The following is a 26163-nucleotide window of genomic DNA, read 5'->3' on the forward strand; positions in this document are numbered from 1 at the left end:
AGAATGTGATGATGCACAATGGTAGAATGTGATGATGCACAATGGTAGAATGTGATGATGCACAATGGTAGAATGTGATGATGCACAGGGTAGAATGTGATGATGCACAGGGTAGAATGTGATGATGCACAATGGTAGAATGTGATGATGCACAATGGTAGAATGTGATGATGCACAATGGTAGAATGTGATGATGCACAATGGTAGAATGTGATGATGCACAATGGTAGAATGTGATGATGCACAGGGTAGAATGTGATGATGCACAATGGTAGAATGTGATGATGCACAATGTTAGAATGTGATGATGCACAATGTTAGAATGTGATGATGCACAGGGTAGAATGTGATGATGCACAATGGTAGAATGTGATGATGCACAATGTTAGAATGTGATGATGCACAATGGTAGAATGTGATGATGCACAATGTTAGAATGTGATGATGCACAGGGTAGAATGTGATGATGCACAATGGTAGAATGTGATGATGCACAATGTTAGAATGTGATGATGCACAGGGTGAATGTCATGGCTGAAGGCTCCATTGTGGTCACGTCGCCTCCTGTAGTGGATATCAGGAGTATTTTAGAGCCAGATTCCTTTCAAGAGGTAGAAAACCCATTTGGCACACTTTGGGTATCCAAGTGTGCTAAATGGAGAGTCCTCCTGGTCCTATCCTGACTAAAACCTTTATAGAATCTATGTGCTTTGTGTTATTTCTATCTGCTTTGGCTCAGTTGTAGTGGAGGAGTTGCTGAATGAATTCAGTGGCGTCTCTGTGCACGGCGTCGTTTATATAATGCTGTTATCCACTGTCTGATCTAGACACGTGTGTTTTCCTACAAACGTCCAGCAACACATGTCAATTTCCGCTTGTTACATTCACACAGTCTTTTCAAAATAGACTTCCATCTTCACAGGAAACTACTTCCTTATGTTTAAGAGAAGATGGTGGTTTGGGTTTAAATAACTCCAGAAGCAGCGTTACTTTAGTACGGAAGTTACGTGAGAAATGAATCAACATTGACTTCTGGTTTCACGCGGGACACGAACGCCGGTCTCCTGGTGAACGTCTGGTGTTTTTAGACCCACCCATCCATCCCGACCTCCTCCCTACGCCGCGTTTGTCATTCATTATACTTCCTGGTTCACAATTAGCCAACATGGATTCCATACGACTTGATTTCATGAATTAGTGCATCACCAGAACCTCACAGCAGGTTTTCTATGTTCACCCGACAGCAGCAGTTTGTCTCCGAGCTGCAGCAGTAATGGACCGACAGCAACGGACCGAGCTCGCCCAGCTGACTGCTGCTGGCTTCACGTCAGACGATCATCACGTCAGACGCTTTCTACTCCATCAGGCTCGACTGCCAATCCGGAACAAAAACAGTTGGATGTGCCAATTAAAGCTGCCGTTTCCAGTCCTCCTGTCTAGTCAAAGATGTGTTCTACCTCAAAGAGAAACCTGATTTATTCATTTATTCACATTTCAGCGTTAACACCTGGAACCAGAGTGAACGGATTAAAAAAACATCCTAAACTTCAGAGATGGATTTGATTCCTTTCATACTGAACGAAGGAACACTGTCTTTATTTATTACCCACCTCCTTATTTCATTTGCCAGATCAAGATGTTCTGTTATTCTCTCTTTCCCGGCTCATCACACGACGCACACTTCTGATCAAACTTTTAAGCGTCTGATCAAAAGTTGCCTTTGAGGTTCCGTGCACCGTTTTGATGAGCGCATGTTAATAATTCTTTTAAATCACTCGCTGGTTTCATCTCCCGAGGGGATCAGATAACAACAGTAACAACGGTATGTACATCCCAGCAGCTTCACTCATTTCCCTCTGTATGCAGAGCTGCAGGCGGTCCAACCTAGCGAGCCTCACCAGAGACCAGTTACTAACACAACGGTGCTGTGGGAGACAGGGGTTCCCAACCTGAGGGTCTGGGCCCTGTTAAAGGGTCTCTAGATCAACCTGAGGGGTCAACACATCAATAACAAATTACAAAAAAAATTGGTTATTTTACTGACTTCTTTTTTTTACCAAATCGTTTCCTCTTTAGCTTAAAAACATCGAATGAAACATTATAAAAAGGGAAACATCATCTCACAACTCCTTTTTCTATCGGACCTGTGATGACGGATTAAACGTGATTTATGCTTCCCGCATCCACGACGGTCCGCACGGCTGAACATCAAGACATCACACCATCAGACAGGCAGGATTTCGCGTGTCTGTGCACGCCCAAATGTTTCTAACTAGGTGGACACACGGAGAAAATGGAGAACGTTGAGGAGCTTTAAGAATGACGGTTTGCTGCGAGGAGAAACCCGCACGGAGTAGAAAAGATCCAGATGTTTCCACATCACGATTCCCCGTCAGCTCATGTCCGTGTGACCGTCCTCGCGGAGAGCGCATAACCGAAGCTTTAGGTGCTTATAAAGGACCACAAGCGTTTCATTTGTACGCCACGCAAACGTCCAAGAAAAGCCCTTAGTTAGGTTAAGGGAAAACATAATGGTTGGCCTTAAAATAAGTAAGAAAACTAAGTAAAACATGTACAGAAACAATGTCAATAACAAACAGGAGACATATGTCACGTAAGTCTTTCTCTCTTCTTATTCTACGTCATTAACTCTTATCGTAGCATTTATACGTGGATGTGTTTACATTGCAGTCGGAACAGGATAGATGGCGTACAAAAGACACGCGGGAATCAAGAAAGGCATTCTTATTGCACGCTAAACGCTTTGTGCATTATCTCGGCAGTTATACGCCTTTTCATGCGACGGACTGAGTTTTCTTGCCTGAAGCTAACTGTGGACGTTTGCGTGGCGTACAAATGACACGCGAAAAGGCTATAATTCATACTCATGACATGCAGAATGTCCGTATAATGTCGTGGTATTTATACTCCTTCCTGTGAGACCGGGTTGGAAACTGTGACCCAAAAACCACAATACAAACCGAACCGTACAGGTTGTTGAACGGCTGCTGCACTCAGGGAGACGGGGATCTCCTCGCCAGAAACATTCTGCACGTCCCGGTTTACATCGTCACTGAGTTACACATCTCAAAATCCAGTGTTTAAGATTTGTTGGCCACATCTGGAGACTTCCCGTTTCACCTGCTGCACACCTGATTGACACCAACACAAAACATTTGCTCCGTAACTGAAGCAGTTTGTTAATTATTGAATCATTAACCTTCTTAAACAACTGCGGGTCATAAAAATAAAAGTGTAACCACTTCCACTTCCACTCCCTCGAGCTCAGCAGCATCTTGTTTCAGTTTAAAGGAAATATATTTTTAGTGCGCCGGTTCAGTGAGTTTGTGTGAGACGTAACGCGTACAGTAACCCTGTGATCACTCATTATCCTGAAAACGCTCAGCTCTCCTGCTCTCCCCGTCGCCGCGCCGACACGAGGACACTTTCACTCCATAATAAAGCTTATCATGGCTGGTAATTGCCTCTCATTACCTCAGCATTTATCTGCCTCCCATCTCCTTAACGGGATAAAAATCAATCAATGGCTGCTCATCTTTGCGGCGCTGCTGCTGCTGCTGCAGTCGGAGAGAAAATGGCGAGCGGTGGCGGTGGTGATGGTGGTGGCGGCGGGCTGAGGAGTGGATTAGGGCCGCCGCCCGGAGCTGCTGCAACGACACCATACAATCCTAATGGGCTTCTTCACGCCGCGCTCACCTAATCACCCATATCAAACCCTCTCACAGAGGAGCCGCAGCCTCTTATTTATTTGATTTCTCTCACATTAAATTATATAGGATTTAGAAAAGGGATTAATTTTTTACACTTGTAAGAAGCCTTAGCCACTTAATTAAGGCTGAAAATAATACTGCAATTATTTTTGCAGAGGTTGAGAATGGGATTTTTATGGCCTCCGAGTATTTAGTTAATTATAATGTTGCACTCTGACTGCTAATTTCTCCTCCAAAAACTTTCCAGCATTTTTTTGTTGTGTCTCAGTTTAGTTTTTTTCCTCCGTTCCCTCCGCTGTGACTGCGAGGCCATTGTTATGCAGACTGTTGTTTATCAGTGCTGCTGCTATCAGTAACACAGCTCATCATTCACTGCCATATTGTTTCAACAAACAATGGATCTGTGTTTGCAGCGTGCTGTACAGAAATCTGATTTACAGATCAATGGGCTCGATGGTTTTGTCTTCCACACAATGAGCCGTGATGAGACTGTGACAAGCTGAAGGTGGAACAATAGAAGCTTTACCTGTGTGTGTGTGTGTGTGTGTGTGTGTGTGTGTGTGTTTATTGTTTTGGCCTCATCTGCAAAAATAAAACAGTTTGTTCTCAAAACTGCAGCTTCAAACACGACGATCATTCAGCGTGTTTCAGTGGAAAAAGAAAAGTGTTGATGGGAACAAACTTGTGATTCAGTCAAATCTACAGATTCATATCACATCCAGTAGATAAACTTCAACAGGTGTCTGATAACAACCTGGAGAGTTCAACCAGGTGAGACCGACATTTTAACATTCCTACATTAGAGCTGCTCTTTGTGCTCGTTGTTCACGTCGATGTTACTCACCAAAACTCTTCAGCTGCATCTCATTTCTCCATTTTGTGTCTCCTCGTCTCCTCCTGCTTGTGACCCGGAAAGCCATCTCAGCGCTCCATCTTGAAGGACGTCCCAATTCCTAAAATGCATCTCGAGGAGCGAGGAGGCTTGCTAGAGTGAGGACACTGGTGTATCCTTTGCGGAAGTGCGACGTATAAGAGGCGCGACACACAGCTGGAATAATGATGCAGGAAAGGACGTGTCATTTGTTAAATGCTTGTCGCCTCGACTCCTTTTTCCTTGCGACTATTCCTCGCCTCCTCCGCTTGCATCTCCCGTGGGAGGGACTAAGACGCGAGGAGAGGAGTTGAGGAAAGGAATCAAGGAGGTACAAACTCAGTTATTGTGCGTATCCTTGTTTGCGTCCTTGTTTACCTGCCAGCATTCTTCTTCTCTTCTCTGTGTTTCTTGACTCATTACCTCCATCTGTAGGTCAGTGGAACAACATGAAACCGTCGGCACGAATATTGATCATGACTGTGCATGTGCTTTCTTGTGCACGTACATGTGCACGTGAGGCTCTTTTACCTGTGAACGTACAGTTAGTTTGTTAACGGTGAGCCAGTACATTTCAATTCAGTATTTTCGTAGCGTGTGTTCTGACATTTTAATGTTAGACTGATTGGATATTGTTAGTTTAAAAGTAATAACCTACATTAGTTAAATTAAAACTAACGTAACTCATGCACTCAGAGCATGGGCTGAGACGGGCTGAGGCGGTCACGTAGCTCGCAGAAGCATGCACAGCTACGTCCTGCAAAATCACACCAATCGGAGTGAATTACCAAGTTATTAGGGAGACCCAAAAGTCAATGTTGACGTATTTTAATCTATGTAGTGATCTTTTCTTTCCTAAACATACAGTATGGTGGCACATACTGCGCTGTTAAGAGGTCGTGGTCATTTCACGTATTTCTGTGTGGAGGTCGACCGATGGTGGATTTTTAAAGGCCGATATAATAACGATAGTTTGGAGCAAGAAAAGCAGATCAATCAGCCGATATCTTCTTTACTTCTGCAGCTGACAGTCCACTACTTTTGCATATGGCGTTTTTAAATAAATCAGTTTTCTGTCACTCCGAATTTAATAATTCGTAAGAGAATATCCTGAATTTGATGGATTACATCATCGGAAAATGTTCTATTTCTTTACAGCGGGCGATGTGCTGTTCTGTGGTTCACAGTAGGACCGACCAGCATCACTTCTGTTGGCCATCTCGCACATTGTTAAACCCCAGCCTTGCAAACCATTCAGGTTGGTGCATGTTCCCGGCGAAGGGAGGATCCTTGAGTGTGTGATTTCATCTCATGAATTTATGGTTACGTGTCTGGATTATTGGGAAGAGAGAAAGTTGCTGTTTATGAATTCCTGCGATGCCGACTGATGTATTTTGTTGTTTTCCAGAGTGTGAACGCAGCAGGACGCAGCAGGATACAGCAGCAACACATAGAAATCTAACCAGAGCAACTTGTTTCCTTCAGTGACTCACACACACACAGACCGGCGATGTATAAACAGTCTGCAGGTTAGCAAACAGCTCCACGCAGCTCTTCTCCTCTCCAACCTGCAGCCTGTGATCCAGGATGTAAACACCTGGAGGGGAGTCACTCCGTCACTTCATCCCTCCGTCCTGTGAATGTTGATTCAGCGTCGGCTCCTTCACCAGGCCGAAGGGCGACGGCGTCCGGCTCTCTGTTTGCTTCTTATTCCCGTGAGACGCTCTCAGATGTATGGAGAGGTGCTATTGTTTGTGTTGGATACAAACCAAAGAAGAAGAAGATCATCCCCACGCCCCCTACACCTCCAGCTCTGCTTTGATTGACAGCTAAAAGAAAAAACAGGCAGTAAAGGTGGAAGAGAAATCCCCGCGGTGCTTCACACTCCGACAACTTTTCTCTTCTCAGCAACTTTTCTAATGTTTTCTAACAAATTACATCCATTCATCGCTGCAGAAGAAGAAAACACACGGCGTGTTTGTGAGCGGTGAGAATGAGAGTGTGGATCCTCTGAGCGTCCACTCGTCCGTCATTGGTCATGCCTGTCACGCAGCAGCTGAAGCATCGCTCTCCGTCTTGTTTGTCCCACTGACGTCCGTCTCTGGATGGATGGAGCTCGGCGCTCAGGAGGCCCGTCGACTCAGGTGAGAAGTTTACTTCGTTAGTCACAGTTGGTTTTATTTTTCCACAGCATGAGGAAGAGCGATCGAGGAGGAGGAGGAGGAGGAGGGAGGAAGACTGATACCACTGCGAGAGGCCTGAGCCGCCCGCCACCTGAGCTTCCCGCTCACAGTTCATGAAGGAGGCGCTCGCCGCCGAGAGGCGTTCAGGGGCTCTGACAGAAACAATGGAGCTGATCATTTGTCTCTGCAGCCGGCCGCCGTGTTGTTCTGCTTTTGCAATCAGAGTTTTTCTGTTTTGGAAAACAGCAGAAAGAAGAAAGTAAAGAAAGAGACGGAGGATAAGAAGCTCTCTGCTGCCGGGCAAACTAACGAGGTTAAAGAGAACATGAGAGGAGAAACGGAACCAGAGGAATGTAAATATCAAACTAACACTACCAACGTCTGCAGCACATTTACAAGATGTTTAATCAGATCTGATGAAAACGTCTTCACAGACACAACAACTCAACTCTTGTCTTTATAAACTTGTTTTACACTTTCAATGTTTTTTCTTTTATTTGAATCATTTTAGACTAATCTCTATCTTTACATTGAACATTGTGAACTGGATTTGTTCCCTAAAGTCTTCTACCAAGGGGAGCGTGTCGATGTTTCCTCAGATCAGGACCTTCTCCAGGGCCGTTCCATCGCTCCGAAGGGACATTTCTCTGAAACCCCAATAGTCTAAAATATATCCCAACGGACGGAAATCCCATTCGTCCGACAACCTGTTATCCTTAAAACAATCGACCATCGCTCCCAAGGCTCACTGCTCAGAAAATACAACAATCAGACACGCACATAGTGAATTATTACGCAGACTGACGTCATCCGACCTTCTTGACTACTAGCCAAACATTATCCCACATTCAACACGTTCTCACTCCCAACCCATCAAATACCAACGTTTTAGGGTCAGGGACCTTACGCTTCAAACTATGACGCTCTAGGTACCGGCCCAGTCGCTCTAAATGGATGAAGGACAGTAGTAGTCATTTTGTGTGCAATAAGAACGCCGTTCTTGCGTTCGCCGTGTCATTTGATGCCATGTAGTCTGTACTGACTGCAATGTAAACGCATCTGAATCTGCTCCACTCAGAGTTAGTGACGTAGAATAAAAAGAGAGACTGCTGATGGAGGGAGGGAGGGGAGGTGGATAGGTCCAACAAACACAGGACTGTCAACCAGGAGACCGCTGTTCGTGTCCCAAAGTGGTGTTAAGTTATTTTGAAGTTATATTAGTGATGTTTGTGACGTGTTTTCCGTACTCATGTTACTTCGTTTATGTACTTAGTTTAAGTCAAACCGTGACATTTTTTCCTGAATCTAAGTGGTTTTGTTGCCTAAACATAACCGCAACCATTTCACGGTAACGATCACGGTGGCGTTAAATGACTGTGAAAAGCTTAAAATGCGTGGAATGTCCTCAAAATGTTGTCCCATTTATACGCCTTCCCTCAAGATCAGGTTGGTTAGGTTTAGGAAAAGATCATGGTTTTGGTTCAAATAAGTATTATAATAGTTCTAATAGTATGTTTGTTATGTAACTGGCGTTAGTGAAGTACGGAAGTTAACATAACTAAACTATCTTTGACTTGGTTTCACACGGGACACGAACAGCGGTCTCCTGGGTAAAGTCTTGTGTTTGTTTGACCCATCCATCGTCCCCTGATGGCGCTGGTAATGGAGACAGGCGGCAGCAGTTGTGTTGTGTGTTCGGTGGTTTTTAACTACTTTTTATTGTCACTACTAACCTATTTTTTAACTGACCTGTGCGTGACGGAAGCAACTATGACTCACCCTAGGTTGATGGACTTCTTCCTCATTTTAATGCTTTCATGACACTTTTTGTGTGTGGTCTTTGTGAACTCCGGCGGCCTCTTCAGCACGGCCGTGAGTTCCTCCTGATTCTCCGCAACTCCGGTTTGGGCACCGTCGATCCCTCGGCAGCCTTCCCCGCGCCGATCATCCGGCTGGATACTGCTGCGGGGGACCGGAGCTAGACATCCAGCTCTTCACACTCAGACATCCAGCTCTTCACATTCAGACATCCAGCTCTTCACATTCAGACATCCAGCTGTTCACATCCAGACATCCAGCTCTTCACATTCAGACATCCAGCTGTTCACATCCAGACATCCAGCTCTTCACATTCAGACATCCAGCTGTTCACATCCAGACATCCAGCTCTTCACATTCAGACATCCAGCTGTTCACATCCAGACATCCAGCTCTTCACATTCAGACATCCAGCTGTTCACATCCAGACATCCAGCTCTTCACATTCAGACATCCAGCTGTTCACATCCAGACATCCAGCTCTTCACATTCAGACATCCAGCTCTTCACATTCAGACATCCAGCTCTTCACATTCAGACATCCAGCTCTTCACATTCAGACATCCAGCTCTTCACATTCAGACATCCAGCTGTTCACATCCAGACATCCAGCTGTTCACATCCAGACATCCAGCTCTTCACATTCAGACATCCAGCTCTTCACATCCAGACATCCAGCTCTTCACATTCAGACATCCAGCTCTTCACATTCAGACATCCAGCTGTTCACATCCAGACATCCAGCTGTTCACATCCAGACATCCAGCTCTTCACATTCAGACATCCAGCTGTTCACATTCAGACATCCAGCTCTTCACATTCAGATATCCAGCTGTTCACATCCAGACATCCAGCTGTTCACATCCAGACATCCAGCTGTTCACATCCAGACATCCAGCTGTTCACATCCAGACATCCAGCTCTTCACATTCAGACATCCAGCTGTTCACATCCAGACATCCAGCTCTTCACATCCAGACATCCAGCTCTTCACATTCAGACATCCAGCTGTTCACATTCAGATATCCAGCTGTTCACATCCAGACATCCAGCTCTTCACATTGTTCACATTGTACCAGTCCTCTTCACACTGTACACAAATGACTATAAAGGATCCCATCCTGAGAACTGTATTATGAAGTTCTCAGATGACACAGCCGTACTCAGCCTGCTACACAGAGATAGCAGCCCACTGGACTATTTCTCTGAAATAGAGGAATGTGTGCAGTGGTGTGACAACAACCATCTTGAGCTGAATGTGAGGAAGACAGAGGAGATGGTGTTTGACCTAAAGATGGTGGGTGACCTCAGGCCTATGGTTATCATCCAACACATCCATCACACAGGTGTGTTCATACAGGTATTTAAGGCTCCACATCGATAACACTCTCAGCTGGAAGGTACATGTTGGAAACCTCTTCTCCAAACCTCAACAGCGGATGTACTTTTTACGCAGACTCAGGTTCTATGGAGCGGAGCAGAAGATCATGTTACTTTTCTACCGGGCTGTCTTGGAAAGTGTTATAAGATATGGCATCACGGCCCGGTACGCTAACCTGACTGTGCAAGTGAGGTCACAGATTTCTGCCATGAAGATTATGGGGGTCAAAAACCACCCTACCCTCCAGATGCTTTATGAGCAGTCTGTCATCAGACAGACACAGAAGAATGTGTCAGACCCAACTCACATCTTACATCAGGAGTACCAACTTTTACAGGAGATATAGAGTCCCACGGTGCAGATTGAACCGTTACAAACAGTCATTCTTGCCGATGTCTATTAAACTCCTCAACAACTCGTAACATAAAGCTATCAGAAGGACAGTGCAATATGTTAAATTGGGACAGTGCAATATGTTGCATCTGTGTAATATTGGGCTATTGTCTGTGCAATATGGGCAAAATTTACAAATGAGTGCCAAACTCGACACTCGAGGCGTCATGTCCTTAAGTTTGCTGATGATTCGGTGATCGTGTCTCTCCTCAGTAATGACGACCCTGATCGTGGCCCGGTAGTGTCAGAATTCACTGACTGGTGTACGACATCCTTTTTAAATAGAAATGTGTCCAAAACAAAAGAGATGATAGAAGATTTACGGAAGAATCTTACGGTCGTCTCACCTGTAAGGCTTAATGATCGAGCTGTTGAGGTGGTGCAGCAGTAAAAATACCTCGGCACGGTGCTGGATGACAGGCTAACCTTTGAGACTCAGCTGGATGCTGGATGTAGAAAAGCTGATCAGCGGATGTATTTTTACTGTAAACTTTGTAGTTTTAAGGTAGTTTTAACTCTTTCATGAAAATGTTTTATTCTTGTTTTATCGAGTCTGTCTTGACTTTCTCTTTTATCAGCTGGTACGGGTTGCTTACCCTCAAAAACAGGAACAGGTTGCAGGTAGAGTCAAAGTGTTGCAGGCACCGCCCTGAATGACTTGACTCCTCTGTTCCAAAGCAGGACCCTGAAGAAGGCTCAGTCGGTCCTAGCTGATCCTCGCTGATCATAGCCGTCCCCTGTCCATTGAGTTCAGGTTGCTGCCGTCAGGCCGCAGATACAGTCTGCCTCCATGTCGGACCAACAGGATCAGAAACTCTTTTGTTCCGACTGCCATTGGTTTCCCTTAATGCTGTATGTTGTAAGCCTTTTTGTATTTATTGCCTTTAATAGGCTATTTATTGTGTTTATTGTGTTTGTGTGACGGCTGTGTGGTACTGCTGACTGGACAACAAATTCCCCCTAGGGGATAATAAAGTTTTCCTTGACCCTTGACCTCCCACCCGCCCTACGGAGACTTTGTCACTCTTTATACGACATCAGTTGTTCTGAGCGTCTAATAATGACGCAGATGTATTTACATTGGAGTTAGTTGCGTCTCATACAGATACTAAAGGGTGATTCGGTGCGTCCGTGTCAGACACAGAGGGGCACTGACCGAGCGTCGGTATTTCATGAGTTGGGAGTTAAAACATTTCATTTTTAGTTTCCATCAACTATTAAACACGTTTAAGGTTCTTTAAATGACTTGTTAAACAGCTAGAATGATATTATTTGATGTGTATTGAAACACGTGTGGTCTTACCTTCAGTGAACTTCTGTCATCAGTGCTGCAGATCTTCCTCTCGGTGGGTTTAATGATCGCTGCTCTCAGTGCTCTCCTGTACTTTACTGAACTCGACACTGCAGCAGTGAGGTGAAGTGTTTTCTAACGGCGCCGCGCTGTTTCACCGCCTGCCAGCAGCTCTGTGAGTCTCTCCCCTCAGAGGCAGAAGAATCGCAGAAAAGGTCACGAGTCGGGACGATTGGCAGCTGGTATTTGCGGCGCAGTCAGCCTCCACCCCGTCCACGCCGGCCCGGCGTGTTACCGCGAGCCGCCGCCATGACACGAACAAGCGCTGACTGCTGTACGGAGTGTTCTCCTGGCTGACAGAAGGCGCTGGGGGTTTGAGGGCCGTGTCATTTAACATGGAACACCTCCTCCTCCTCTTCCTCCTCCTCCTCTTCCTCTTCGTCCCGGCGGAGGTTTGAATCTCACATCAGATCAAGCCGGCAGAAGAGAAAAGTCTCTTCATTACTACCTGCACGGCCAGCGATTAGAGGCTGTCAAAGTGCATTATGGGAAATAAATTCACCATTGATCGTCCATCTGTGTGTTTCTGTTGGGGATGTTTTTACCTGTTATTTATTTAAGAGGCTTTGACATTTCAACTGTCAGGAAATAGTTAGTTTACTCAAAGTGCAGCGGAGCGTCCGGAGCGTTTCTTTATTTAGTTGTGTCGTGTTAAATCTATTCTATAACTATATATCTATATCTATAACTGTTGCATGAATCATGATGGAAGTTTAGTGCAAACATGAATGTTCCCAGAGGATGAATTCAAATCACGTTTTTTGTGATCTCTGAACTTTTCATCTTCGTTTATGATCAAAAAGCTGCAGAAGTGATGACATCAGCATCCGTGTTTACTGCTAACATGCTAAACTGAGCGATGCTAAGATGATGAACATGGTAAATATTATATCTGCTTGTTATTTGAACTCTATGTACACTATAATTCATTAAGCTCACCTCAATGTTTGAGGCTATCTAGCCTTCATCAGGGCGTCTGAGGTTGTTCTGGGTTTCCTTAAAGGAGCAGTTTGGTATTATGAACCCTGCAGCCGCTGAACCAGCTGGAATGGGATCATTTGGGGCAACGTGGCTCCGTCATGTGACGCCCACTAATAGTTCTTGTTTTTGCCGCTGACAGGCTCAGATAGTTATTATAAGAGTCTGACAACATGATGGACAGAACCCCACAGAGAAATAAAGCCTTCTTCATTCATACATCAGCATGTTGTCATTGTGAGCATTCAGCTCAAAGCAGCGCTGCAGTTCAGCCTCACAGAACATTTAGCATTTAGGTTTTACATGATATTATTATTTGAAACTCGTCCTAATTACGGGGAAAACAAACCTTTACCTGCAGATCACACTGTTGTCGCGACATTTAATTAGATTGATTATAAAATTATAATGTTATAGCTGACTGCAGGGTGGACTGCTGCTGACTAGTTTGCTGTAAATCAAACAGTGGCATGAAGTTGTTTGAAGGTAAATGTTTTAGGCTAGGCTAGCAGTTTCCCCCCGCTTGCAGTGTTTGTGCTAAGCTAGGCTAAAAAAGACCCAGGACACACAAAGATGGAACTGATATCCGTCGTCTCACCCGACTCCTGACTGAAATGTTGTCAGAACTTTCAGTTATACTTGCGGATGCAGCCTCCATAACGCAAAAAAGGAGCGTACAAAATAAAATAACTTTGCAAAAGAAAAATCCGACCACAAGATGCCGATTCGCACGTGATTAAAATGATCACATGACCTCTGTGTTTGGCGAAATATGGTCACTAATTTGCGGTGCAACCTCCGCAATTATTACATATAACTAGCGGTCTGCAGGTGATCCTGGTCGCGTGTGAACGGGGCTAAAGATGGAAAAGAAACCCGCTTCTTTAAATGGTACATAAAGGAAATTTCCCAGAATCCACTGCCAACACATTCCTCCATCCCTCAGGACGCTTCTCCTCCTACAGTCCTACTCGGCCTGACATTTCCTCTCTCTGCCTTCCTTCCTTCCTTCCTTCCTTCCTTCCTTCCTTCCCTCTGTCCTTCCTCTCTGACCCTCATCGCCGCTCTCTGCCCTCAGAAATGTCATCCTGCCAGCGCCGGCCGAGCGTGTGACAGCGTCAGGTCTCTTTCAGCGCTGCGAGCCAGACGCCGTGTGAGCAGCGAGCGTACGGAGACACTTTGCACCGCTGTCACATGGAGAGGGGGGTTCTCTCAGTATCTCCTGTAAAACTCAATCAAACCACCCGCCGACTCTGAAGAGGCGGAGAGGCGGAGAGGCGGCGGCGGGAGTCGCTGTATAAAGAGCGAGTCAAACAAAAAACAGCATGGCAGCTGGCGACTGGCCTTTTAACATCAACACATCCTCCTGGTAAATAAACAGAGACAATTGTTTGGTCACATTGTGGTGGCGCACACACACACCTACACGCACACACACACACACACACACACACACACACGCACACACAGCGGCAGAGTGAGTGTGTTAAACGGTTATTTGCTCTGGCTGCCTGAGCCAATAGGATTCAACCAGCCGTGGAGGTGTGGACATACAGCGAGGCTTCGTCCACGATTAGACCGAGAGCTCAGAGCTGAGCCCGGGGATTACCTGCCTGTGTGTGTGTGTGTGTGTGTGTCTGTGCGTGCGTGCGTGCGTGCGTGCGTGTAAGAGCCAGTATTTATACTGTTTGTTCGGGAGGAACATTGGTGACATTTTTCTACCAAACAATGGTTCAGTTTCACCAGATGGCATGAATTTAAATAAGCATCATCACTGAATCTCATTAGTTTTCCCTCTGATGACATCACAGCGAGGATGCAACATCATCACATGATGAGGAGCAACTCAGTCTCACAGCAGTTTGTGAAATAGTCACGAAATTGTATTTATTTCGTGTACAGCACGACTTTCAACAACGGATTTTCTGTGCTTTTTTTCTACAAATGTCGAGCAACACGCTCGTTTCAATTCCAACTCCAGACTTCTCAGTTAGGTTTAAGAATAGATCGACTTGGTTATGTTTAGGAACAGATGGTGGTTTGGGTTAAAATAACTCTGGAAGGGGCGTAACTTAAAGGTAAGGTCGACTTCCAAGGCAACGCCACCCCCACACAAACATGCGGTGGCGACGCACTTTGAGTTCAGGCTGGTGCACGCCAAGGGTAGAGTACGAGCAGGGAGGCATCTGATTGGTTCTTTCCAAGCGGCCCGCGGCAGTGATTGGTAAACGTTTTTACAGGATTACAGCAGCTACAGATGACGTCTCTTTTCCTCTTTCAGAGCTCATCAGTAATGGATCGCTGTCCACTCCGACCTCCTCCCTATGTGGAGTTCGCTGCTCTTTGTACTTCCTGGTTCACCATTACATGGATTACATACGCATTGATCTCGTCTCAATCTTCCATTGAAAATAACTTGTTATAAATAAAATAATGTGCAATGATCCGACGGACTCGGGTTCTTCTCGATCACGGATTCAAATCAATGACACACAACGTTTTGTGTACCTGGAAAACAGAGAATGCAGAATGTTGTTTTCTTGTGTCTACAGAAGACGTATAGCGGGATGAAAGCGAGACAGAGAACAGAAGCGACCTTTAACAGATGAAGACTAAAGAGACTCTCGGTGTCCTAAAAGTTCTTCCTGCTCCAAAGTTTTTAATTTTCTAAAAGTCTTCCTTCAGTGGATGCTCCTCTCGGTCTCTCCTCTCGGTCTCTCCTCTCGGTCTCTGGGAGTTTTGTCTGTTAACGAGATAAAACTGACGAATAAAAAACGAGCAGAAAAGAGGTGACACCAGCCTCTGGTAAAAAGAAGAAGAAGAAGAAGAAGAAGAAGTGATAACTCGCTGCTGAGACTCCGAGTTCAAGTCAAAACATCACTAAGGATGTAACTCCCCCCCCATCCTGAAATATTCATAGAGTTTAAATATGGAACCCTGGGTGGTTTGTTTTTAATTAGTCCGTTAGTTTTAAAGGCATAAATGGTTCCGTCCTCTGCTTCTCATGATGATCCACAGAGCTTTCATTCAGCTCTCCTGTCGGCTCTAATGACGGTGACGGTGAGGAGAGATCTCCTGTCGGGTCTAATGACGGTGAGAAGAGATCCAGTGAAGAAACATTATCAGATAATGTTATTCTACAGGAACACGGCTCCTCCGTCAGCAGGTGTACAAACGTCGTTACTGGAACAGACATAAAGCAGCATGTTGCACATTACATGGAATATAAACTAAATCATATCTGTATATGTATGTATAACAGTCAGGTTGGGTGTGTAATTATGTAAAGTATATCTGAAGTGCTCCTATAGTCTTGGGGTCCGTGCACGTGTGCTCGACTGACACGATGTTGACTAACCTGTTCTGGTGACGTTTAGCTCCATGAAAACACATTAAACACTGACGAACTTTACAGTAGAAAGAATCAGGGACGCACCGATACCAGTATGGGGTATCGGGTCCGATACTGTGCTCATGTACTCGTACTCGCAAAACGGCTCTGATACAACGGCACCGATACCACTTCACAGCAGCGTGACGTTAACCTCTCGTGCCGTCGCCACGGGTCAGGTGGGTTGCAGACATCGTCGCAGACCCCTGACGCCTTTTACGTGGGCCGAGCCCCGTCCTGGGACACGACGCGGTCGGGGTGCACTGAGGACAGTCCACACTGAGGACAGTCCACACTGAGGACAGTCCGCCCCGGTGACGCTTTGGCCTTTGGCCTTTCCAAGCCGACCTAGAGCTGGTGGCGGCGCACCGCCTCGTATGCGGGACTCCCCAGCCTGCCGTGTGTCGCTCACACCCTCCAGCTGGCTGTTAACGAGGGTCTATTGGCACAGAGAAGTACTCATATCGGTACTCGGTATCGGAGAGTACCCAAATGTAAGTACTTGTACTCGGTCTAAAATAAAGTGGTATCGGTGCATCCCTAGAGAGAATGAGAAAGAAGGTCAGATAAACAGTAATTAAAGATATAATCTGAAGAAGAAGAATATCATGAATTAATCCAACAATTGAAGCCACTTTGTGCCAAACAGCCCACTATTAGAACATGTATCTGGATTCATGGTATTCTCCTCTCCCAGCCTGCTCGTTTACCGGCACACTATCTCCCTCCTGTCCTGCAGTAACCCTCGTTGCTCCACCCACATGCTCACCTGCTCACCTGTTCACCTGCTCACCTGTTGCCACTTCCCTTGTCACCACTGCAGTATGTCAACCCAGTAGTCATTCTCAACCCAGCTCGTCATTCTCATCCTGAGGCTTTGTCAGACCTCTTGGCGTCGCAGTAAACACGTGTTTAATGTTGTCAATTAAAGAAAAAGGTTTAGGAGAAAACAACATGGTTGGGCTTAAATTTAAAACATTCTTCCAGGGAAAATGAAACTTGATGCTCAGTATCTGACGCCCTGTGAATGAGAACATGCTGGTACTCTTGCTAATTTCTTCAATATTACCGACCCAAGCTTTAAGACTCTGTTAGGTTTATGTCCGACACATGATCACTAAGTTGTGGAGCGTCACGTCACTTTATGGCTGCGGCACAAACAGGATGCATCATCAGAAACACGAGCAGAGAAGGTTGTAGCTGTTTTAAGTGAATACAGTTTAGATTGAGTGTTTAGATGAAGTCCTCTGTGTGTGTCTAACAGAGGGTGACATCATGAGGCCATATATAATTTAAATCTCTCCCCTTCATGTGCTTTACTTATAAAAGAGCACAGAGCAGACCTTGTGCTGCAGCAGAAAACAAAGTGTGCCGTGTGAAGAGGTCCAAATCAGAAAGGAAAACAGCCGCCTCACTGATCTCAGCGCTGCTGAACAAACAGAGCCGAGTCTCTTTAACCTGCAGCGTCGACGTGTTCAGAAGCTTTAAAAGCTGATTCTCTTCTGCTGCTCGGGGTGCAAACAGCCTCCCCGTTAGTCTGAAGTGGTGTTACCTGCAGAAAGAGGCTCCCGTTACCTTTCAGACGGCGAGATAATGAGAAAGCATCATTTCATTAAAGGTGACACGCGTCTCACTTCCTGCTCCCCCTCAGCGCCGATCCTCAGCGCCACAAACACTCGCCTCGGGCTCCGACAACCATTTCGCTCCGTTTAAAAACCCCTCTCCCCTCCGCCCGCCGCCTCTGACATTTGGATTGAGATTACTTTTATTATTGTGGCAAACTCGATGCATTGTGGGTAAATATTGCAGGTTGAGGTCGCAGAGGGAGCAGCTTGTTTTACAAAGTGAAGCCCGAGGCTGCTGCTGCCGCTCACAAAACACACAATACCTTCAAAAACAGCAGCTTTTCAAACTTTTAAAAGCAGCAGCTCGAACGCTGATGAATTAGTAATAATGTGTGGTAATGTTCACTGTGTGTGTGTGTGTGTGTGTGTGTGTGTGTGTGGAGGCTGTTTGCTAACACTGTGTACCACTTGTGAGTATAAAAAGCTTCTCAAACTTTTAAAAGCCCAGACAATAAATTAGCAATGTGATATAATAATTCCCTGTGTGCTCGCTGAGAGTGTGTGGGCAAGGACACGCGTTGGGCTGCAGAGTGCAGATTAAAGTGCTCGCCAGAACAGGAAGGTCACATTTGAGGGTAATGCTGCGTTCATGTCGTACGGTACAGTCTGTGATTATCAGCTGCTGAGAGGGAAAAAAACATGTGCATCAACCTCTTTGTTCTAATTTACATTCTGATGTACTGGCAAACAAATATTTCTCTCACAAGCTGGAAACAACGACTGTTGGCGTATCTGAATAAAATCTAAAGTCAACACAAACACTATTAATTCAGCTAATTAGAAGATCAGTTTCCCTTGTTAAAGGTCCAGTGTGTAATCATTTGGGGGATCTATTGGCAGAATTGGAATATAATATTCATAACTATGTTTTCATTAGTGTATGATCACCTGAAAGTAAGAAGAGTTGTGTTTTTTCTTACCTCAGAATGAGCCCTCGTAGGTAGCAGGTCCTCTTCACAGAATAAGGCGTATAAATGCCACAGTAATGTCCAAGGCGTTTAGAGTGCAATAAGAACACCTTTATTGGTTTCCGCATGTTATTTGTACATCATGTATCCTGTACTGACTGCAACGTAAACACATCCACGTATAAATGCTACGGTAAGAGTTAATGACGTAGAATAAAAAGAGAGAAAGACCACTGGACTTTAAGTCAGGAGACGTGTTGGAGACGGTTGTTGATCGGTGTTTCGTTGACGTTTTTAACGTGTTTCCGTTGTTGCTGTTTCCATACGTGTTTTACTTAGTTTACGTACTTATTTTAGTTCTCCAACACGTTTGTGAAAATAGAGAGTGTTAAACCGTGGTATCGCCAGCCGCCGTCTGACTTCTGTTGCTCCTATAGTAGTGTTATTACGGTAAAGCAGCCTGTTCACACAAACATATGTATAAATGCCACGATAATGCACAAGACGTTTAGCGTGCAATAAGTACGACTATCTTGATTTCCACGTGTCATTTGCACGTCATGTAAACGCATCTTTGTAAAGAGAGAAAGACCACTGATGGTGGACGGGTCCAACAAACACAGGACTTTGAACCAGGAGAGCGATGTTGACCGGTGTTTTGTTTTGTAAGTTACGTTAGTGACGTGTCACGTGATGATTGTGACATGTTTCTGGACATGTTTTACTTAGTTTACATTCTTATTTTAACCCTAACCGTAATGCTTTCCCTAACCCTAACTAAGTGGTTTTCTTGCCTGAACCTAACTGTGGACATCTGCACGGCATATTCATGACACGCAGAATGTCCGTTCAATGTCGTAGTACTCTGAACGTTTTGCACTCGCCAGCTCACGTTACCACAGCTTTGTAAAGGGAGGAGTGAGTGGAGGGGTACTCAGTTGGTTGTAATCTGCAACCACACCATTAGATGCCACCCAATCCTACACACTCTAAGTTCAGAAGTTACGTAACAAATAAATCAACTTCTGGTTTCACTCGGGACACGAACGCCGGCCTCCTGGTGTTTTTCGACCCGCCCATCGGCCTCGGCCTACGCAGACTTTATTGCTCTTTAGAAATTGTCAGGATTCCTACAGTATGTCTCTCATCTGGATTTCGATGTCTGGATGGAGAGTGCGGATTCTATATTTTTCTCTACCGTGCAGCAGAAGAAGAGTGTTTAGTAAATCCTCCGTGGAGTCGACAGCCTGCGGTCCTGCAGCAGCAGCAGCAGCAGCAGCAGCTCGGCTTTATGCTGCAACTTCTCCTCCACGTTACGCTGCATCCAGAGAGGCATTAACCCCCGATAATCTACGCACACGATGAAAAATTTATCCTGATCTGAGACATAAACTGACAATCTAATTGAACCATTTTAGCTCCTCTGTTATTTCCCATAACCCCCCACTGCTGCGGCTCTCTGACTGTTTTCTCATTCCTGCAGAATTAATGGACGGAAAATAGTCACACTTAAAGATAAATGATGAGAGATCACATTCACAGCGCTGCACCACATAAATCACATTTACATCGGCTTCAATAAAACACGGCAGGTCTTCGAGGAAATCACATTAACATTAAGGTTTCATTCACCGCCGCCGGTTCACGTTATTACCAGACGACAGGAGGAGACGGTTATTCAGGAGACGTCAGACTGTCCTTCATGTCACGTCAACAACTGTCACTCCACTTCCAAAAATCAATTACTGCAGCTTTGACGCTCCACGACAAAGAAAGACAAAGATAGTTTACTTTTTACTTTACAAAAATGATCTGAAGATACTACTGTAAATACTAATATAAAGATACACACTATACAGATATTAAATACTAATATAAAGATACACACTATACAGATACTCGTTATTTTGCAGATTAAACTTTACACAACATAATCTGACGAAAAAAATAGTGTTTGTAGGAGTTTTATAGGCAGGATTAGGAACATCAACCTCCTACATGGCTGGACAATATGGCCATAAATGTTATTATGTTTTTCTTTTACATATTGATAAATCACGATATATATTTAATAATATTTTAATAATATTTTTTGCATTGATTATGGAGGAGACTTTCCATATGAAAATCAAATTACTGAAATGTTGTGTTTACAGTGCATAACACATCTATACTGTATCTATTAACTGAGGTAACCACATCTGCACATAGTGACATGGGATGAAATACTACTGTTTACAGTTTACAGTTTTCAGAGTATTCTCCAGCCGGCTAACTTCCGGATTCGCCGTATGCCAACTTGCATTCTGATAGTGACAGTAGTGACGGAGTAGTAGTCCAGGCGGAGGCTACGATGTTTTGGATGTTCATGTAGTGTTTTTGTCGATGCAGGAAAACAGATTCAAAAACAACTTTAAGAAAAATAAATCTGATAAATGTAACATCGCTATCTCGGAGGATTTTAGCCTGAACATTTTCTAGATGGTTTTATCGCCCAGCTCTTCTCCTGCATGGCTCACATGCAGCCTCGCTGCTGGACATCCATGAAGAGTAGCAACGGAAAATTGTCCTGAAGTGTGGATGAGATGTTTGCAACTGTACAGCCATAAAAACGTTTAATTCAACAACCAGTGATCAACTACTCCTAGTGATCAGAAAGATGGGGACAGAATCATTCCTATACAAACGCTGTTTAAATAATCTCTTCTAGTAATCAAGTAGTCCACCTACAGAGTTCATTTAGTGTCTTTTCAAACATGACAACATCTAGAAACACATGTTAAAACGATGTTAGACTAACGTTAGTTGACTTTTTTGTTTTGCTTTTTACTTTAATTCCCCAAAAAACTGAATGTGCACGGACGGGTACAGCATCTGTGTTTGAAGCCACTTGTCAAGTGGATTGATAATGCCTGGTCACGTAAAGTGAAACTTTGCCGATCCTCAACCGGCTCTGCGGCACACGGGCAGACCGCCGCCCGTCTCCCTCCATGAAGAAGCCCCGGCAAATGGCCACCGTTCTGGTTGCACGCTCGCGCTGCAGAACCGGACAAAAACGGAAATGCCTTGTATACTTATTTTGTATTCATGTAATCTGCATGAGAAATGATGCACAACAACTCAAAGTCACTTCTAATAACCATCCGCTTGTTGTGATGGATTTGACCCGGACAGATGTGATCGAGATGTTTCCACTGTATTCCTTTGACCGACATGACAAACACTAAGTTGTCAGGACGGATACATCGTGGGATGACATCAGCAGCTTTTCTACAATCTGAGAACGACTATTAGAAAGTTTGAACCCTCTCTGATCATGATGGATTAATTATATAAAGAGTAATAACTCAGCTTGTTTGCAGTTAGAGGATTCCTGTCAACAGATTTGGAGACATCTTTTTATATAATGGAGGTCTACAGGGACACAGTCGGCCACTGGGGACAACTGGAAGTAAAGCAGACTCACCATCCACGCTGTAGCCGTATTAATACACCGTGGTATTCATCATTATTATTATTATTCCAGCTACTGCCGTTACTGCTGCTGCTGGAGGGTCTACAGCCGGCTCCCTGGGGGAACAGTGCTTTAGTGTTCTGCCTATATGGAGCTCAGAGGTCAGGAGCTGTGGGGGGATCGCTGTGTTGCTCAAGGACACTCCAGTGTGTGTGTGTGTGTGTGTGTGTGTGTGCATGCGCGTGTGTGTGTGTGCGTGCGCGTGTGTGTGTGTGTGTCAGTACATCATCTCTAATAATACAATCAAAGAGGGTTCTGCTGCTGTTTCCTAACAAACTGCTGCGACACAAAGCTGATGAATCAGTGGGAACAAAAAGACAAAATGTGATCTTCTTTCATCTCTCCCTCCTTCTTCTTCTTCTTCTGTCTCTCTATCTTTCCGCGAGTTTTTTCCCAAGAAGAAATAATTGGCCCGGCTCGCCGTCCCGTGGGAAGAAGCTCATTTATATTCTCCCACATAAACCCAGTGGGCCTCTCTCCACCACTCAGACCCCCCAAAAAAGGCAGAAGAGTCCTCTCCTCCTCCTCCTCCCGCCTCGTTCCCAGAGAAACTTCCCTCCTCTCTCCCGCCGTCAGCAGCTGGCCCTCGCTGTGCTGGAGGAAAGAAAAAAAAGGAACATTTCCTCCCAAACCTCCCCCACCCCCCTACCTCCCCCCAAGTGCATTCTGGGATCAATCCCAGCAGGCCGCGGCTCCTGGAGGTCCCTGATTGCTCGTCATGAATCTCTTTTGTTCTTCATGCACGCTGCTGCAGAAAACGGCCTCCCAGATGAGCTCGCTTAAAGGAGGCGTTTTACCAGCGCAGGGCCAAATGTCTGCTATTTTTAGACCCTTATTATTTTTACACTGTAAAAAATCACATCTCCTATTAACAAACACATCTACTGTTTCACAAGACGACCTCTTTACCCTGCACATAGAAACACACACACACACACACCTCTACATGCTATTAGGCATTATTATATACAGTATGGCGGCTCTATGACCCGGCACAGAGATGCTTTGGGCTCAAAACCAAGCTGACTGAAGAAGGAAGGACAACCACCGCCGTCATGGCAACCGCGGCTAACGCATGAGCTAATGCTAACCGTGAAGCATAAAGTTGTAGTAAACTGGAGCTCAGAAATGGAGGAGCAACTTGTTGATGAGTTTTTATTTAAAGTGTCTCATCGTAACGTCCAGTCAGCTAACATCGTAACACACAGTCAGATAACATCGTAACGTCCAGTCAGATAACATCGTAACGTCCAGTCAGATAACATCGTAACGTCCAGTCAGATAACATCGTAACACACAGTCAGATAACATCGTAACGTCCAGTCAGATAACATCGTAACACACAGTCAGATAACATCGTAACGTCCAGTCAGATAACATCGTAACACACAGTCAGATAACATCGTAACGTCCGGTCAGATAACATCGTAACGTCCAGTCAGATAACATCGTAACGTCCAGTCAGATAACATCGTAACACACAGTCAGATAACATCGTAACGTCCAGTCAGATAACATCGTAACGTCCAGTCAGATAACATCGTAACACACAGTCAGATAACATCGTAACGTCCAGTCAGATAACATCGTAACACACAGTCAGATAACATCGTAACGTCCGGTCAGATAACATCGTAACGTCCAGTCAGATAACATCGTAACGTCCAGTCAGATAACATCGTAACACACAGTCAGATAACATCGTAACGTCCAGTCAGATAACATCGTAACACACAGTCAGATAACATCGTAACGTCCAGTCAGATAACATCGTAACGTCCAGTCAGATAACATCGTAACGTCCGGTCAGATAACATCGTAACGTCCAGTCAGATAACATCGTAACGTCCGGTCAGATAACATCGTAACGTCCAGTCAGATAACATCGTAACGTCCGGTCAGATAACATCGTAACACACAGTCAGATAACATCGTAACGTCCAGTCAGATAACATCGTAACACACAGTCAGATAACATCGTAACGTCCAGTCAGATAACATCGTAACGTCCAGTCAGATAACATCGTAACACACAGTCAGATAACATCGTAACGTCCAGTCAGATAACATCGTAACACACAGTCAGATAACATCGTAACGTCCAGTCAGATAACATCGTAACGTCCAGTCAGATAACATCGTAACACACAGTCAGATAACATCGTAACGTCCAGTCAGATAACATCGTAACACACAGTCAGATAACATCGTAACGTCCAGTCAGATAACATCGTAACACACAGTCAGATAACATCGTAACGTCCAGTCAGATAACATCGTAACGTCCAGTCAGATAACATCGTAACGTCCGGTCAGATAACATCGTAACGTCCAGTCAGATAACATCGTAACGTCCGGTCAGATAACATCGTAACGTCCAGTCAGATAACATCGTAACGTCCGGTCAGATAACATCATAACGTCCAGTCAGATAACATCGTAACGTCCAGTCAGATAACATCGTAACGTCCGGTCAGATAACATCGTAACGTCCAGTCAGATAACATCGTAACACACAGTCAGATAACATCGTAACGTCCAGTCAGATAACATCGTAACGTCCAGTCAGATAACATCGTAACACACAGTCAGATAACATCGTAACGTCCAGTCAGATAACATCGTAACACACAGTCAGATACATCGTAACGTCCAGTCAGATAACATCGTAACGTCCAGTCAGATAACATCGTAACACACAGTCAGATAACATCGTAACGTCCAGTCAGATAACATCGTAACACACAGTCAGATAACATCGTAACGTCCAGGTCAGATAACATCGTAACGTCCAGTCAGATAACATCGTAACGTCCAGTCAGATAACATCGTAACACACAGTCAGATAACATCGTAACGTCCAGTCAGATAACATCGTAACACACAGTCAGATAACATCGTAACGTCCAGTCAGATAACATCGTAACGTCCAGTCAGATAACATCGTAACGTCCGGTCAGATAACATCGTAACGTCCAGTCAGATAACATCGTAACGTCCGGTCAGATAACATCGTAACGTCCAGTCAGATAACATCGTAACGTCCGGTCAGATAACATCATAACGTCCAGTCAGATAACATCGTAACGTCCGGTCAGATAACATCGTAACGTCCGGTCAGATAACATCGTAACGTCCAGTCAGATAACATCGTAACACACAGTCAGATAACATCGTAACGTCCAGTCAGATAACATCGTAACACACAGTCAGATAACATCGTAACGTCCAGTCAGATAACATCGTAACACACAGTCAGATAACATCGTAACGTCCAGTCAGATAACATCGTAACGTCCGGTCAGATAACATCGTAACGTCCAGTCAGATAACATCGTAACGTCCAGTCAGATAACATCGTAACACACAGTCAGATAACATCGTAACGTCCGGTCAGATAACATCGTAACGTCCGGTCAGATAACATCGTAACGTCCAGTCAGATAACATCGTAACGTCCGGTCAGATAACATCGTAACACACAGTCAGATAACATCGTAACGTCCTGTCAGATAACATCGTAACGTCCGGTCAGATAACATCGTAACGTCCGGTCAGATAACATCGTAACGTCCAGTCAGATAACATCGTAACGTCCGGTCAGATAACATCGTAACGTCCGGTCAGATAACATCGTAACGTCCGGTCAGATAACATCGTAACACACAGTCAGATAACATCGTAACGTCCGGTCAGATAACATCGTAACGTCCGGTCAGATAACATCGTAACGTCCGGTCAGATAACATCGTAACGTCCGGTCAGATAACATCGTAACGTCCGGTCAGATAACATCGTAACGTCCGGTCAGATAACATCGTAACGTCCGGTCAGACAACATCGTAACGTCCGGTCAGATAACATCGTAACGTCCAGTCAGATAACATCGTAACGTCCGGTCAGATAACATCATAACGTCCAGTCAGATAACATCGTAACGTCCAGTCAGATAACATCGTAACGTCCGGTCAGATAACATCATAACGTCCAGTCAGATAACATCGTAACGTCCGGTCAGA

At 44.9% G+C, this 26163-nt stretch overlaps 1 long non-coding RNA gene across 1 annotated transcript; it reads left to right on the forward strand.

Moving 5' to 3' along the window:
- The first annotated feature begins 458 nt into the window (after positions 1 to 458).
- LOC119494681 lies at positions 459 to 1550 on the forward strand. Its single transcript, XR_005208268.1, has 2 exons — positions 459 to 611; positions 1245 to 1550. It is a non-coding gene; the product is annotated as an uncharacterized LOC119494681 (long non-coding RNA).
- The last annotated feature ends 24613 nt before the right edge of the window (positions 1551 to 26163 follow it).

The sequence above is a fragment of the Sebastes umbrosus genome, chromosome 9 (genome assembly GCF_015220745.1).
Source record: "Sebastes umbrosus isolate fSebUmb1 chromosome 9, fSebUmb1.pri, whole genome shotgun sequence".
Lineage (NCBI taxonomy): Eukaryota > Metazoa > Chordata > Actinopteri > Perciformes > Sebastidae > Sebastes > Sebastes umbrosus.